The sequence below is a fragment of the Lithobates pipiens genome, unplaced genomic scaffold, assembly GCF_037356315.1.
Source record: "Lithobates pipiens isolate NorthernLeopardFrog02 unplaced genomic scaffold, aLitPip1_a1.2 Scaffold_22, whole genome shotgun sequence".
Lineage (NCBI taxonomy): Eukaryota > Metazoa > Chordata > Amphibia > Anura > Ranidae > Lithobates > Lithobates pipiens.
Genome location: NW_027507784.1, coordinates 71716428 through 71733965, shown reverse-complemented (window position 1 = coordinate 71733965; position 17538 = coordinate 71716428). Strand labels below are relative to the sequence as shown.

The window sequence follows — 17538 nt, the reverse complement described above, 5'->3', positions numbered from 1 at the left end:
AATCCGATCGGACTTTTCCCGTCGGAATTTCCGATGGTGTGTACAAGGCATAAGTCCGTAGGGTTCAATATTGAGTTGGCTCACCCTTTGCAGCTATAACATCTTCATCTGCCATGGACGGATCATCACGCCATCAAATTCAAAATCACTACCAACATCACCAACGCAAAACGGAAACCTGTAACAACGCACTGGACCAGATCGCATAAAAAACTGTACTCCGAAGCCTTCAAAACCACTCTGTCCAAAAAAATATCTACAATAACCTTAAACCACTCTACGGAGGAAACACTCAACTCCCTGAACAAGGCATTACTGCAATCAGCAGACTCGGTAGCACCAAAACGCAGGGCTCTCATCAGGAAGAAAAATGCTGGATGGTTTAATAGCTCCCTCTCCGTACTAAAGCAAGAACGCAGAAGAGCGGAAAGAACATGGAGAAGAAATCCCACCGAGGAAAACCTATTTAACTACAAAGGTCTGACAGAGAATTATCGGAAAGCAATCTTCAAAGCCAAAAAGGACACCTTCTCATATACAATCTCAACGGCCGCAAACCAACCACGGGAACTGTTTAAACTGGTTAATCAATCAATGAATCCGGTGTGCCTAGAACCCCCAGAAAGCGAATCCCAGGATTACTGTGACAAACTGACGGATTTTTTCATCGATAAAGTCAAAACCATCAGGGAAACAATTTGTCAGAAGAAAACATCCAACCTCAGCCAGCAAATACATAAAGAGGATGTCCGCACCAACATACCGCAACCGCCAAAATTTTCACTATCCCCAATTACCGTAGACACCGCAAAAAACATCATTAATAAACTGCGTGACAGTACCTCACCTATTGACATCATCCCCACAAAACTACTGAAAGAATGCTCCGACATCGTGGCTCCAACCATAACCCACCTCATAAACCGATCATTCCACGAAGGGATTGTTCCCAGCATCCTCAAACAAGGCATTGTCAAACCTCTACTCAAGAAACCAAACCTGGACCCTCAGGATCCAAACAACCGTAGGCCGATTACAAGCCTCAACACCATTTCTAAGATCATGGAGAAAGCTGTAGTACATCAGCTACAACTTCACCTGGATACTCACAAACTCCTGGACCCGCTGCAATCAGGCTTCCGCCCGGGTCATGGAACAGAAACAGCTCTCCTCAAGATTTGGGATGACGCCCTCGAAGCGGCAGATGACGGAGAGCCGTGTCTCCTCGTACTGCTAGACCTAAGTGCAGCGTTTGATACAGTAGATCACAATACTCTACTCGTCCGCCTCACAGAAGTAGCCGGAGTCCAAGACATAGATCTCCAATGGTTCGCGTCCCTCCTAGGAAATCGGTCACAGACAGTGAAACTAGGAAAATTCCTCTCCGAAACTCGGGCAGTCACCTGCGGAGTCCCTCAAGGCTCTCCGTTGTCACCCGTTCTCTTCAACATTTACATTCGCCCACTCCTTCAAATCATCAGATGCTCAGATCTCTGCTTCCACTCTTACGCTGACGACACGCAACTTTATTTCCGGATCAATGGAAAAAAAGATCACCAACAACAACTTGAAAACTGCCTCAAATCAATAGAGGACTGGATGACCACCAACTCCCTCCAGCTGAACCAATCAAAGACAGAGCTTCTTATCTTACACCAAAATCATAAGCCCGCAACCAAAACCTCCTGGTCTCCACCAACCGTCTTTGGGCAGACTATCTCCCCAAAGACCAAAGCGAAGAGTCTCGGGGTTATTTTAGACGCACAAATGTCAATGGATGCGCAAATAGGAGCAGTAGCCAGTCGATCTCACCATCTGCTGCGAATGCTTCGCAGACTCATCCCTTTTATCCCAAAGAATGACAAAGCAGTGGTAGTTGGAACAATCATTAATTCACAACTGGACTACGCAAACTCGCTTTACATAGGATTACCACAATATCAACTTGCGCGATTACAACTGATCCAAAACACAGCGGCAAGGCTGATAACAGGAAAAAAACCCTGGGAATCCATTTCTCCTTCACTGAGGAGCTTACATTGGCTAACCGTAAAAAATCGGATCACGTTCAAGACCCTTTGCCTCACCCACAAATGCGTGCATAGAGAAGCTCCGCAATACCTAATGGAGAAAATAAATCATTACACACCAAACCGCAGTCTTCGATCAGCCAACAAAAACCTCCTCCTCGTGCCCAAAGCCCGGTATAAATCCAAGGGGGATCGGAGATTCGCTGTCCAAGGGCCTCGGCTATGGAATGCTCTACCAATCAACATCCGCCTGGAAGAAAATCACCTGGCTTTTAGGAAAAAACTCAAGACCTTCCTCTTTTAGCAGATGATCAAAGCTCGCCACAGCGCCTAGAGGCGATTCAGTTCGCATTGTGCGCTATATAAGTATTTCATTCATTCATTCATCTCTTCTGGGAAGGCTGTCCACAAGGTTTAGGAGTGTTTCTATGGGAATGTTTTACCATTCTTCTACAAGCGCATTTGTGAGGTCAGGCACTGACATTGGATGAGAAGACCTGAATCGCACTCTCCGCCCTAATTCATCCCAAAGGTGTTCCATCGGATTGAGTTCAGGACTCTGTGCAGGCCAGTCAAATTCCTCCACCCCAAACTCGCTCATCCATGTCTTTATGGACCTTGCTTTGTGCACTGGTCCAAATCATTTGGTGGAAGGGGGATTATGATGTTGGGTTGTTTTTCAGGGGTTGGGCTTGGCCTCTTAGTTACAGTGAAAAGAACTAATGGACAATTTCATGCTCCCAACTTTTTGGGAACAGTTTGGGGATGGCCATTTTCTTTTCCAACATGACTGTGCACCAGTGCACAAAGCAAGGTCCATAAAGACATGGATGAGTGAGTTTGAGGTGGAGAAACTGGCCTGCACAAAGTCCTGACCTCAACCTGATAGAGCACCTTTGAGATAAATTAGAGCGGAGACTATGAGTCAGGCCTTCCCGTCCAACATCAGTGCTGTCAGGAACCATGAAACAGACTGAGACAGAAGTGCAGTAAAATCACACTGTTTATAAATAATAAAGGTAAACAGTAAATAGTAAAGTGATTGGATACCTAGAATTGGCGCCCTATGAATGAGGAATATGCAAATGAAGCTGCCCCTTGAAGGTGAACAAGTCACAAAAACGTTGGAAAAAATGTATAAAAGGTGGCGCTAAGCATATACAAGTAAATATACAGTATATATCATGAACCAAAATCATGAGCATATATCACTGCAAAAAAAACACATATACTGTTGAACATATAGCAAGCTAAGAAGTCCATTAGTGGTAGTGTTCCCAACAAAAAAAAAAATGCTTTTAAATAAAGCTTCAAGTTCTTCCACCACAGGTGTTTAATGGAAAGGTGGCAACTCACCACAGGTTTTTGACCACTTTTTAAGGTAGGTCAAATTGCGCATTTTGAATAACAAATTGATTCCCACTGCCAAAACCACTCTGCTCCAATGGACCCTCCGGATGAAGCTAGGGCATAACAATTGACACCACGGGAGACGAGAGAGAAAGTCCCATAGTGTAGTATATTTCATGAAATTTAAAAGAAATTACAAAGTAGTAGGTTGCACTCACATGTAAAAGTGTCTGCTTGGCACTAGAGAAAACAGCATGTGCGGATCTGGCTGGTTCCTAACACAGTAGGGTGCATTCCACATCCCGCTCATAGGGGTAAAGCCTGGTGCGGAGTGACAAATCAGGACCAGGAAGTGACAAATCCTCTGATCTGACGTACGTTTCTGGCGTCTTCAGGAATCAATTTGTTATTCCAAATGCGCAATTTGACCTACCTTAAAAAGTGGTCAAACACCTGTGGTGAGTTGCCACCTTTCCATTGAGCACCTGTGGTGGAACAACTAGAAGCTTAATTTAAAAGCATTTATTTGGGTGTTGGGAACACTATCACTAATCTACTTTTTAGCTTGCTATATGTTCAACAATATATGTGTTTTTTTGCAATGATATATTTTCATGATTTTGGTTCATGATATATACTCTATATTCACTTGTATATGCTTAGCGCCACCTTTTATAAATTTTTTCCAACTAAAAGGTAAATAGAGCAAATGCAGTCAAAACACAGCCAGAGTTACAAAACCGGAAAGGATGGTCAGACAAGCCAGGAAATCAGGGAGCCGGGGGTCTGCGTATTTCAGAACAAGTCAGTAGATCAGGAAACCGGAGAATCAGCGTAGTGGAACAGCAAACAGGACCTCGAACCAGAAGGGATGTCAGCCAAGCAAGTCTTTAACCGAAACACAGGAGAGCATCTTTTGATATGTTGATCAAGGGAGGCTTTTATTTAAAGATAAATAATATGCATAACATATGTTAAATGTGCATAAACTTCTATAGGAAGTTCTTTTGTTGAAATCATTATCTGGGGACAGAGTCACTTTAAGAATCCTATTTATATTATATGGAGCCAACATGTATTGTATGTATCAATAGGTGCATATGTTTTCTGATATACTGTATGTAAGGTATATACACCTAATAGTCCCTGTCCCTAAAAAAGCTTAGTTTGCAGTCTAAGCCCTTGTACACACGGTCGGACATTCCGACAGCAAAATCCATCTGATTTTTTCAGATGGATTTTGTCCGAAATTGGTGTTGCATACACACGGTCGGACAAAGTTGTTGTAAAATCCGATCATTCGGAACGTGATGACGTTCGTTCATTGTGACGGGACTACATTGTGGCTAGTAGCCAATAGCTTTGGTCTCGTAATTTGATCTGAGCATGCGTGGCTCATTGTCCGATCGGAATTCTCTACAAACGATCGGAAAAAGTTTGATCGGATTTTGTTGTCGGAAAATTTGAGGTCTTGCTCTCAAATTTTTTCCGTCGGAATTTCCAACGGAAAAAGCCCGATAATCCAATCGGACCTTTTCCGTCACAATTTCCGACCGTGTGTACAGGGCATAATACTCTATTAGGTATAAAACCAAATAAAATTTAGGACAACTTTTTTAATACAGAGGAACCCTTGAAATTAGTCTCAGGAAACTCCTGTTAAATTAATACATCTCTACCTCATAGTAGCTCTGCATGGTGGGTAAGTTGTTGTAAATAAAATAATGATTAAAAAATCAATTAAATAAAGAATGTAGAGTACCTGGCACACAGAACATCCCCTACTCTATAAGAAAAAAAAATGTTTGAGTAACAATCATGAAATGCAACAAAGAATAATAATGGCTGGAAAAGAAACACTAGCAGTAAAAATTGTAGTACCCCTTACACTGGTTGTCAGTGGAAAAGTGCCCACTTATATTGGTAGTCGGTTTAGTGGTCAAATACATTGGTGGCCAATTGAAGGAGGACACTCTTACCTTATTGACCAGTGGAAAAATTGCTCCCCTATAGCTATAAAAGATCATTTATATTAGTGGTTACAGGGACTTAGAAACGCTTCATTGCTCAAAGAGCCCCTAGAGGAATACCAGGGTTCCACAGAACCCTGGTTGAAAAACCCTACTTTGGGGAGTTGATTGATAATGTACCATTATGTTATTGGACTGTGAAAGAAAATGAAGCACCCAGAGGAAATTCCTTTAAGTACATGGAGGACATACAAGAATAGTGTCCTTGTTGAAAATTTGACCTGTAATCAGAGTGTTACTGGGTTTCACTACTAAAATACATATCTGATATATGCAAGGGTGCATCTGATTATACTGGAGGACAGGGAAAATTCTAAAGATCACTTTAAAGTGATTCTAAAGGTTGTATTGTTTACCATTGCACAGAGCAGCTCCGATCCTCTTCTTTATGGTCCCCCACCAAAAGTCCTGCCCCCCCACTAAGCACCCCCAATAGCAAGCCCCTTGCTATGGGGGCACTTAAGCAGGCTCACTCCTGTGCTGAGCTCCTGGGAATGTTGTCCATTCACACACAGAGCGTGGTTTGTTTGCGCCCCCCCCCCCCCACTCTCTCCTCGTTGGCTTACTGGCTGTGATTGACAACAGCAGGAGCCAATGGCTCACGCCGCTGTGTGAGTCAATGAGGAGAGAGAGACCTGGGAGAGCCACTGCTTTCATACACATCACTGGATTGAGATAGGGCTCAGGTAAGTATAAGGGGAAGCTGGGGGAAAGCTGCACTAGAATGTTTTTTACCTTAATGCATCAAATGCATTAAGGTAAAAAACCTTCTGCCTTTAGAACCACATTAAGGCTCCTTCTACTCTAGAAGGAGAAGAGAATTTTATTGTAGCTTTGGGGATGGGACAGTTCTATAGACTGCTTACGATTCCACAAGATATAAAAAAAACATCAGAATGCCTTTAAGGTAGAAATTAAAAAAATAGGTAGAGGGTAAACAACTAGTGACCAGTATTGACCGCGGTTTCCCTGAATATAATATTTTCCCCATTACTTAGTTTCCTTGCCTTGTTCTGCACTTTGTGGGTGAAGGAGGGCATCTTGGAAGGGAAGCAGGGCTTTGCTTCCTCGTGTCAAAGTTGCTTCTCAGGTGACTGGTGATCTGATGACTGTTGAAGGAACATCTAAGAAACAGAAGGATAGGTGGGGAAAGCCCAATCTACTGAATGGATGAAACAGAAGCAGGGAGATCCTTGAAAAATAGGTCCTCAGGTACAGCTTCCTCTCTAGCGAAGAGAACAGTGAGCAGCACAGTAGTAACATCACAAAATCTCACTCAAAATCTTGTTTGATTAACAGTTTACAGTAGCACATTGCAAATAAATAGTTATGCAGCTCAAGGCACTGCTGTTTTTCAGGATGAATTCACAACAAAGAGTACATTTTTCAAGGTATTGCTTAGGTACAACTAACATTTATAGATATGTAAAAAAAAGAGTTCAGTGTGTGGCAAAATAAATTCATTCTACCATTGCTAAGGTTTCAGTACTGGAAATTTTTGAGCAATTTTGACATTTTAATGACACATAGGAGAAGCCAAGAAGAGTCAGTAGCTCTCAACATTACTCAAAACCCTACTAATAATCATTCAAAATGGACACACAAACATCAATCTAAATACAAATATATCATCTATTTAGTGAATTCCAAAAACTCTTTCCTTCACGACAGATTGTCAAGGCTTTTCTTTTTGGACCAGACTCCCTCTTTAATTTTACCATGCTTATCTATTTTGTATAACAAAAAAATAACAGAACAAAATAAATTACCAAGAAAAAGATACAACCATAAAACAAACAAGCCACTCTTTCAATATAATCAGTGTTTACAAAATCAAATTAATTTTAATGCTTATTTACCTTTTTGGTAGGAAAAAAAAAGCGATAATCTTTAGAGTCATTAGCAGTATTTCTGGAATTTGCCCGTGAAAAGTTAATCATTTAGATTCATTTATGGGGAGCTTAAAATTCTAATCACGGAAGGTGCCAAATGTTATACCTAATGCTCCTACGGCGAATGGGCTTCGAAAATACCAACATTTTGTTCTTCTCTATGACTTCTGCGCGGACCAGAGTCACTCGCTGCCTGGTGGCTCTGAGAGAATGCTCGTTTAGCATCACTCATAAAAACCCAATTCATCAATGTGAGCATAATTTGCTCTGAACGGGAAAGCTCACAAAAGGGTGAATTTGTAAGATAGACAGGTGGTCCGAGATCCCTCTCTGATACTGAATGATATGAATAATAGATTCTGCTATGTGTATGCCAAGACTTGAGTTGTAAACACAGCTGCCTCCTTTCCCGTCCAGAATAACAGCTTTGAGAATGGAAGCACAGGAACCTCGGCATCCACCTGAGGACTCGGGCTGAATTCACAAAACAGAACACTGACGCACTGTCACATACAACGCGATTTGGAAAAAACAAACCCATAAAACGCATCATGCTCGCTGGGCCATATATTAACTCTGGTTTTTCTGAACTCAACCAATTAATAGCTTGACAAACACGTCTAAACTAATGGCTACGTCGTTAAACCGAAGCACAGGCAGAGTTGATACAGAAGCTATGATACAAAGCGCTGTGCAAGAGGGATGTCATTAAATTGTAGATTGTGAATTTAAGGGGAAAAAAAGACTAAGATTTGGATGCTGCAAAAACATACATAAAAAAAACAACAAAAAAGATCAAAACATGAATAAACTACCTGGTTCTGAATGTGAGCTGCAAACAATTTCTAGATGTAAATATTTCCTGAAGGAAAACATTTTTTACATATATACTGTATGTGACTGTGATTAACTTAATTTAAAAAAACTGAATAATTGAGTACTAATGTTTAAAAGTGTCCCAACCAGTATCTTAAATTTTTTAATTAAGCCACACCTGTAAAAAAAGAAGAATTTACAAACTCCCTTTTCCTTCTGTGTATGGCAAACTCCACTTTTACCTTGATAAATCTTAATGTGGATACCAACACTTCCAGGAGTGTCAATCTTCTGGGTTCCCCGAAGGGTTGCCTCTGGCATCAATACTTTGATGATGATGTTGCAGCCATAAATGTCAGAGTAAACTGAAAGCTGCATACTTTAAAGTTCTGGTGCCCAACATGTGGCCCAAGGGCTGCATGTGGCTGTTTGCCATTTTTTATGTGGTCCTTAGGGCCCCTGCAGACACTAATCTGTTTCCCTTTTGCTCTGTTATAGCAGTGATCTCTAGCAGTCTTGTGAAATGTGTCTCCAGCTTATGACTCTCTTAAAGCATGTTCCCAGTCTCCAACAACTCATATATCATGTTCCCAGTCTCCAACAACTCATATATCATGTTCCCAGTCTCCAACAACTCATATATCATGTTCCCAGTCTCTAACCATGACTCTCTTGTATCGTGTCAATACTCTGACCATCTCTTGTATTATGTTTGAAGTCTCTAACCATCTCTTGTATTATGCCCAAAGTCTCTGACCATCACTTGTATCACGCCTGCAGTCTCTGACCATCTCTTGTATGATGGCCATAATCTTTAACTATGTGCTGTTGTGTATCTGCTATTTTTAAGACTGAAAATTAATTCATTTTTATGTTTGGCACTTTGGTGATGTCAATGGACGCACTTGAGCCCCTCCATATCAAGAAAGTTGACCACTACCTGCTTTAAAGTATTAATGCCTTTGGATCTGTATAACAGCCAGGGAGCTAGTAAACAAAGCCAAACTGGTTTTCTTTTAAGCAGTAAAGCAAATTGCATTCAATAATATACAGGAGCAACTAGAGGGAATTGCTGGGTATGTGTTTACTTTCAGGTAAAAGAAAATTTAAAAGGCCATCTGAACCAAAATCTTAGCTAGCACTTAACAGCTTCGTCCAGGATTTGGGATCCTCAGCATTTCCAGGATGTTGCTTGAAGGCCTACAATGTAACTCTTGCCTTGGTGTTTTGTGGGAAAAAAGTTTGGGTATAAAGTATTTGTAAGTATATAATAATTACTTCTTGTAATGTGCATACTTCTATTCAGTGTCTTTACATTAGTGGCAGAAGTCTAGCTGATCACTATGTATGCACATACTGTATGTATCTTTTCAGTTGTATCTGACTATTTAGGCCGGCTGTTTGGGCCCCATATCTGGTACCCTTAAAAGCCTTTTTCCATAGAATTTTCTTGGCGATTTTTTTTTTTTATGAAGTAGAAAGCCAGGTCTTTCATTAACCCTCCCAAGTGCTTGGCCTGGCATGCAAAATGTGTTTATAGCCAAGTTGTACACACATACTGAGTCCAAACAAGACAGGAGCCAATGAACTTACCAGCATGTCTTTGGAATGTGGGAATAAACTGTGGGAGAAAGAACATGAAGACTTCATGCAAATAGTGTCTTGGTTGAGATGCGAACCAAGGGCCCCATTGTTGCAAGACAGAAGTACTAACCACTAAACTAAACCACAAAATGCAGCTCAGAAAATGGTTTGACTTTTCTCATAATAAAACAGCTGTAGAATAAAAAAAAGAATTGAAAAGTCAGCAATGGTCATTATATCATATTGCCCATGTTTCAGGACAGTTGAAACAATATGATATTACATTTATTTTTCTGAAGAGACAGTCCACCTAAAGTGATCCATTTCTGGCTGAGATGTAAAGTATGCATTTGAGGATTCTTTCCTGCGTGCCCACTTACCTTCAGGCTTGTGTCGATGGACAAATGCAGCATACTTTAAGGTGCATTTTGCTTGTATTTGATATCAGTTTGAGATGCTTCTAAGAATATTAATAGTTCATTGGCAGGAGAACCTGACTTGCATAAGCTGCATCAAGCGACACCTAGCTACTTTTTCATCTTCTCCAACTCCATCTCAACTGACGTTGACAAGAGCCCATCATCTAAAGGCCCTATAAAGCATCCTAGTAGCCCAAATCCTGGAGTATTCTAATATGCACTGAAAGAACTTATCCTAGCTCTATACTATTGGTCTATCTCTATGATGGACAGCTTTAAAATATGTTGTAGAGAGGGGAGGGTTGGCCAAGCATAACCTTAACTCCTTAAAGTGTAAGTAAACCCTCCTATCATTTTTAGCCAAGGAAGCTGCCATCTTTGCCTCTGTTTAATCTACAACTGCCATGATACTACACGTGATCAGTTATTACACCAGCCATTGGATGGTTTGACAGTTTGGTTGAGAGCGCAACCAATGGGAGTGTTACATTTCCGGCATGTGCCAGAAATGAAACTGTTTTATGGATGGGTTTACTTCTACTTTAAGTTACTTGCCTATTAGAGCACCCCCAATTTCAGGGAATTTGGGAACTGCTCTATCTCTGTGATGGACAGGCTTATAAGATACAAGGGAGGGTGAATCAATCATGACTTCTTATTTTCACATTGGAGTACCCCCAGTTTCAGGGAATCCAGGCACTCCTCATGCTAGTGGTCTATCTATGCGATGGGCAGCCGCACAAGAGGCAGTGAAGGGTGGCCAAGCATGACTTCAGTTCATGAAGTTGTTACTTATCCATTAGAGCACCCCCTTTTTTTTCTTTTTTTTTGATAATATGGGATCGCTAACCCGTGCCTCATTTAAAGTCCCAAACTGTCCATTGTCCATTGTTTATATGGGATTGGTCTATCTATATAATGGGCAAAATTGAATAAAAAGCTGTTATCAAGGGACTTGTATATAAATGAATTGGCTGCCTACTCAGCTAGCAAAAACGGTGTGGGGGATTAAGCCTTAAACATTTTATATGAAAAAACAATACCTAGGAAGCATCCCAAGAAAACAGCGGTATATTGCACCCCAAGAGGCTTGTGCCAGCTAAACAATCCAGCACATTGACAGAAGAGGAGGGGAGTGTCTTTAAGAACAATTCAAAAAATCCTATAAACTCACTCCCCTAAATTTCAACAACCACTTTGGGCAGCCTCATTATAGGCAGGGGAGGTTGGGCTAAGTATGATGTCAGCTTTTGAAGTTGTTACTTGTTCATTAGGGCAACCCCAGCTTCAGGGAATCCAGGAACTCCTCCTATTTTCATGCTATCCGTCTATCTCTATGACTGGCAGGCTTACAAGAGCCAGAGGAGGGTGGGTCAAGCAGGACTTCAGCTCCTGAAGTTGTCACTTGCCGGTTAGAGCCACCCCCCAGTTTCAGCGATTCTAGGAACTCCTCCTACCACCATACCATTGGTCTATCCCTCTGATGGGCAACCTCACAACAGGCAAGCCAAGCATGGCTTCAACTCTTGAAGCCGTTTCATGCCAATTAGAGCCCATTTACCGAGCATTCAGTTACAAGCTATATGAACCTAAATTCAGCTAACATCTTGCAGACCATTGATTATGGCATCTTACTGCACTTACTGAACCACACCTTTCCTCATTTATTGCTGTTTGTTAATTAGTGAAATCCTAAAAGTGTGTGAGGATCCTGTTCCATGAACACAGAGGTTGGAGACCTCTTGTCTAAACATTCAAAAGCAACAGAACTTCAAACAGTAAAAAGAACTCAAGAACAAATTAGGCATTAATTATTTGTACAGTATGCTGTCACAGGTACAGAGAGGCGCATTACAGCAATCTGTGTAATTACTCCTAACACTACATGCCTACGTTGCATTACCTTCTCTCTTAAGTACATTATTTAATGTCATATATATTCCAGGCCTGACCCAGTCTGTGAAAACACGTTGCTTTTCATGACATTTTCTGTTCTGTGTCCCAAACAATGTAAGAATTGTAAAGCTGCTTATTAGATGCCCAAAGAGCATGATGTATGCATTATTAATTAAAGAAGGTACATTCGGCTAATTGTCATTTCTATACAGTAGCTCTGCACTAAGATACATTTTAACAATCTATAAATAATTGATATTTTTTTCTTTCATCTTCCTTAGTTTGCATAAAATTAATGACTTGGTAAATGTTACTCGCTTCAAAATATTCTACTGCATCTGTGGAAATTAAACTAACACAGTAACCTTAGTAATGGCGGAATCAGGTTTTATTTCTCTTAGTTTTTTTTTTTCTTTTCCTCGGAAAAATTCTAAAATGACTTATGAAGAATTTTAGTCCAGATGACCCATTTGGTGGAATAAAGAAGAGCAAAGGGCAGTAAGCCTATAAAAGGGAAGTCCATATTTGACCAGAAAATGCATTTAGGGGAAAACGTCCCGAGATTGCAAGTTAAAGTGAACTTGAACTCAAAAAGTCAAGATTGGCTACATTATAAGGATGATCTGGGAATGTTAGGATCTAGAAATGCCTATGCAGTATCCTGAAAATGTATCTTTTGTCTGGAAGTACTGCTGAAAAATAACAGTGCACGTCTTCATATGTGTGTCACTTAATACAGTATATTCCCATCGCACACTTTCCTGGACAGGACCTGTAGTAAAGGGTTGCTGTAGCAACTACCAGCAGGTTGATCGGGGCCAACATAGATAAAAAGATGTGTTGCCAGCACATAATCGGCATACATACTGTTTATTAACGGGACGCCAGGACTGGGTGGGTAGGAATTAAAGCTGTAGTAAACGGCAGCCTATTTTTTTTTTATATATAACCTGCATCGCATACTAGCACATTATGAAATACCTTAGAATGAAGCCCTCCTGCGGCGAGCTGTCTCCGCTGACAGGACTTCCATCTTCACCCGGTCTTCCTTCCAGGTTCGCGGTTCCTCCAGCCTTCTGAATGGCTGCACCATGATGGCTTCACTCCCGCACATGCATGTGGGAGTAACGGACTGCTGCACAAAGCTCTGAAGGGAAGGCACAGTATGCCATCCCCTTTTGAGTGCATGCGCTGGTGATGTCACTGGCTACATGCAGTGTGAAATCTCCTAAACCATGCAGGTTTAGGAGATATTCACCCTACCAACAGGTAAGCCTTTTTTTAGGCTTACCTGTAGGTACAAGTTCACAAACAGGGTTTACTTCAAATTTAAATAAACATTTGTATCATTGATTGTGGATTCATGGCATGCTGGCAACATATGTTCTCTTCTTATTGTGTGAGGGTGTCTAGGCACTCATTTGCCTCAGCTACCGTATATATCTACAGTTAATAAGGTACTGTAACCTCTGAATGCTAATCTCAGGAGATTTGAAGTGACAATCATTGAAATCTCTGCTGTACTTCACATTGTTCTCCTTACTGGAGGCTCTGACATAAGGAAGCAAAGCCCTGCTGTCAGGTCACCTAGAGGCGAGGTGACAGGTGCACCCCGTAGGGATCTGGAGTGCACCGCAAGGTAGTGAACCCTACGGCTGACTGCTGCAGACGGGGGACAGATCCTACTGGGGTAAGAGCGTAAGATTCCCCGGGGCGCGGAGTCTAAGAGCCAGCTGGTGTTCACCAGAGCTTCGAGTGGTGAAGATGGTCTTGGCTGCAACTGGCTCCAGGTCGCGACCCCCAGGGTCCCCCAGCTCACACCCACAGTAGGGAACAGTAGGATAGGGATGGTGAGGGACAAGCCAAGGTCGGGGGCCACAAGCAGAACAGAATAGTCGGGTACACGCCAATAGGTCAGGGTCACAGGCAAGCAGGGATGGTCAGAACACGCCAAGGTCGGTAACGGAAATCAGTAGCAGAGCACACGACAGGAAACAGGACGCTAATACACAAAGGAATACACAATGGTTGATCAGCACTGAGCCCTGCAGTGCACAGGTTTATATAGGCTCCCTGATAGGGCCTGGGGTGGGGCCATGCTTAGAGGAGAGGTTATAAAAACCACCAGGTGGAAGTAGCTGGCTTCTTAGTCTGAAGACATGAGGGAAGGTAAGCAAACACAGGAAGATCACTGCATAACCATGACACCTGCCTTTACCAAGATGGCCACCTCCATACAGAGATACAGTGCAGAACAAAGCATTGCAAGTCTGTAATGGGGAAAAGATCAGCTGCAGGGAGACCACATACAATACTGGTGGTTAGTCCTCTGCCCTCTACCTGTTTTTTCTTGGGCACAGTGTCCAGAGCTCAGTTCTTGTTTAATGAGAAACTCCAGGCAAAAATCTAAACACAATGGACACACCCCCTTCATCTCATAGGGTAAGGTGCACAAGTCCTCACTATATACAGTATATATATATATATATATATATATATATATATATAGACGCCGATCAGCTGTAACTGACAGGTAAAGTGAATAACATAGATTATCCTGTTACAATGGCATCTGAAAGTGGGTGAATATAATAGGCAGCAAGTAAACATGCTGTCTATGAAGTTTTTGTGTTGGATGCAGAAAAAATAGTTATACTATTTTGCTGTGTATGAGGCTGCATATCCACAGACCAGTCATGGTGCCCATGCTGACCCATGACCCATGAAGGGTTAGGGCTGTTTGCAATGTAATAGCAAATGTATATGCAGATACCGTATATATCGGCACATAACATGCACCTTTTTCCCCTTAAAATCAGGGGGAAATCATGGGTGCGTGTTATACGTTGATCCCCTCTGTCTGGGGGAGCGAGTGCCACCCATATACACATAGCTGAGTGTACTGTGTACTTGGCTAGGCTCGGCTCCACTCGTAGTCACGCCAGTCCCGCCATTGGACCTGTGTTATGTCCATCATAGGGCCAAGGGATGGGACTGGGCAGGACTGAGAGAGGAGCCAAGTACACAGGACAGGACATAAGGCTGCAACGACACTGGGCAAAGCTGCAGATGGACACTGATCATTATGCAATGATGGACAAGGCTGCAGATGGGCACTGACAAGGCTGCATTGATGGGCATTTAAATGTAAGTTTTTTTCCTTAAACTTTCCTCCTAAAAGTTTTTTTCCTTAAAATTCCCTCCTAAACTTGGGATGCGTGTTATACGTTGGCGTGTATATATATATATATATATATATATATATATATATATATATATATATATATAATATACACACACAGTATCTCACACAAGTGAGTACACCCCTCACATTTTTGTAAATATTTTATTATATATTTTCATGTGAAAAGACTGAAGAAATTACATTTTGCTACCATATAAAGTAGTGAGTGTACAGCTTGTATAACAGTGTAAATTTGCTGTATCCTCAAAATAACTCAACACACAGCCATTAATGTCTAAACCACTGGTAACAAAAGTGAGTACACCCCTAAGTGAAAATATCCAAACTGGGCCCAAAGTGTCAATATTTTGTGTGGCCACCATTATTTTCAAGCACTGCCTTAACCCTCTTGGGCATGGAGTTCACCAGAGCTTCACAGGTTACCACTGGAGTCCTCTTCCACTCCTCCATGACAACATCATAGCGTGTTAGCAACCTTGCGCTCCTCCACTTGCCGTTTGAGAATGCCCCACAGATGCTCAATAGGGTCTAGGCCTGGAGACATGCTTGGCCAGTCCATCACCTTTACCTTCAGCTTTTTTAGCAAGGCAGTGGTCGTTTTGGAGGTGTATTTGGGGTCGTTAACATGTTGGAATACTGCTCTGCAACTCAGTCTCCGAAGAGAAGGGATCATGCTCTACTTTAGTATGTCACAGTACATGTTGACATTAACGGTTTCCTCAATGAACTGTAGCTCCCCAGTGCTGGCAGCCCCAGACCGTGACACTTCCACCAACATGCTTAACTGTAGGCAAGACACATTTATATTTGTACTCCTCACCTGGTTTCCGCCACACACGCTTGACACCATCTGACCAAAGTAAGTTTATCTTGGTCTCATCAGACCACAGGACATGGTTCCAGTAATCCATGTCCTTAGTCTGCTTGTTTTCAGCAAACTGTTTGCGGGCTTTTTTGCACATCATCAACTTCTGGATATGACGCTGAGCACGTGCACTCAACTTCTTTGGTCGACCATGGCAAAGGCCTGTTCTAAGTGGAACCCATCCTGTTAAAACCCTGTATGGTCTTGGCCACCATGCTGCAGCTCAGTTTCAGAATCTTCTTATAGCCTAGGCCATCTTTATGTAGAGTTCTTTGCCATGAGGTGCCATGTTGAACTTCCAGTGACCAGTATGACAGAGTGAGAACGATAACACCAAATTTAATACACCTGCTCCCCATTCACACCTGAGACATTGCAACACTAATGAGTCACGTGATACCGGGGGAGGGAAAATGGTTAATTGTGTATTGAGTTATTTTGAGGGGACAGCAAATTTACACTGTTATACAAGCTATACACTCACTACTTTACATTGTAGCAAAGTGTCATTTATTCAGTGCTGTCACATGAAAAGATATACCGTATATACTCGAGTATAAGCCGAGATTTTCAGCCTCTTTTTTGAGGCTGAAAGTGCCCCCTCGGCTTATACTCGAGTCGCCGCTGTCTGACTGCTCGATCAGCGTATCGAGCAGACAGACGGCGGACATTAATTTTCAAAAGCCGCGCCTCCTTCTCCGCCTCCGCCTGTGATAGGCGGAACACTGAATTTCCCAGCAGTCAGTGTTCCGCCTATCACGGACATCCGCTCATTCTCATACTACGGACGAGTATGAGAGGATGTCTGTGATAGGCGGAACACAGGCTGCTGGGAAATTGAGTGTTCCGCCTATCACAGGCGGAGGCGGAATTTTGAATTGTAGAATGGCCGCCGAGAAGAGCGGCGATCCATCGGCACGGGACGGAGGAGGCACGGCACGGCACGGGACGGAGGAGACACGGGACGGAGGAGGCACGGCACGGGGGAGGCACGGCACGGGACGGAGGAGGCACGGCACGGGACGGAGGAGGCTCGGGACGACGGCGGCTCGGGACGGAGGCTTGGGACACAGGTAGGCTGGACACACACACAAGGCTGCACGGACACACACACACACACACACACACACACACACACACACACACACACACACGGATGGATGGATGGATGGATGGATACACACACACACACACACACACACACACACAGGGATGGATGGATGGATGGATGGATGGATACACACACACACACACACACACACACAGGGATGGATGGATGGATGGATGGATACACACACACACACACACACACACACACACACACAGGGATGGATGGATGGATGGATACACACACAGGGATGGATGGATGGATGGACACACACACAGGGATGGATGGACGGACACACACACAGGGATGGACGGACACACAGGGATGGACAGCCATGTCTCAC

General features: G+C 42.7%; 1 protein-coding gene across 3 annotated transcripts in view; it reads left to right on the top strand.

The window, feature by feature from the left end:
* Positions 1–17538, top strand: part of ARHGAP15 (Rho GTPase activating protein 15) — a 978992-nt gene that overhangs the window by 822912 nt on the left and 138542 nt on the right. The gene's annotated exons all lie outside the window — the stretch shown is intronic.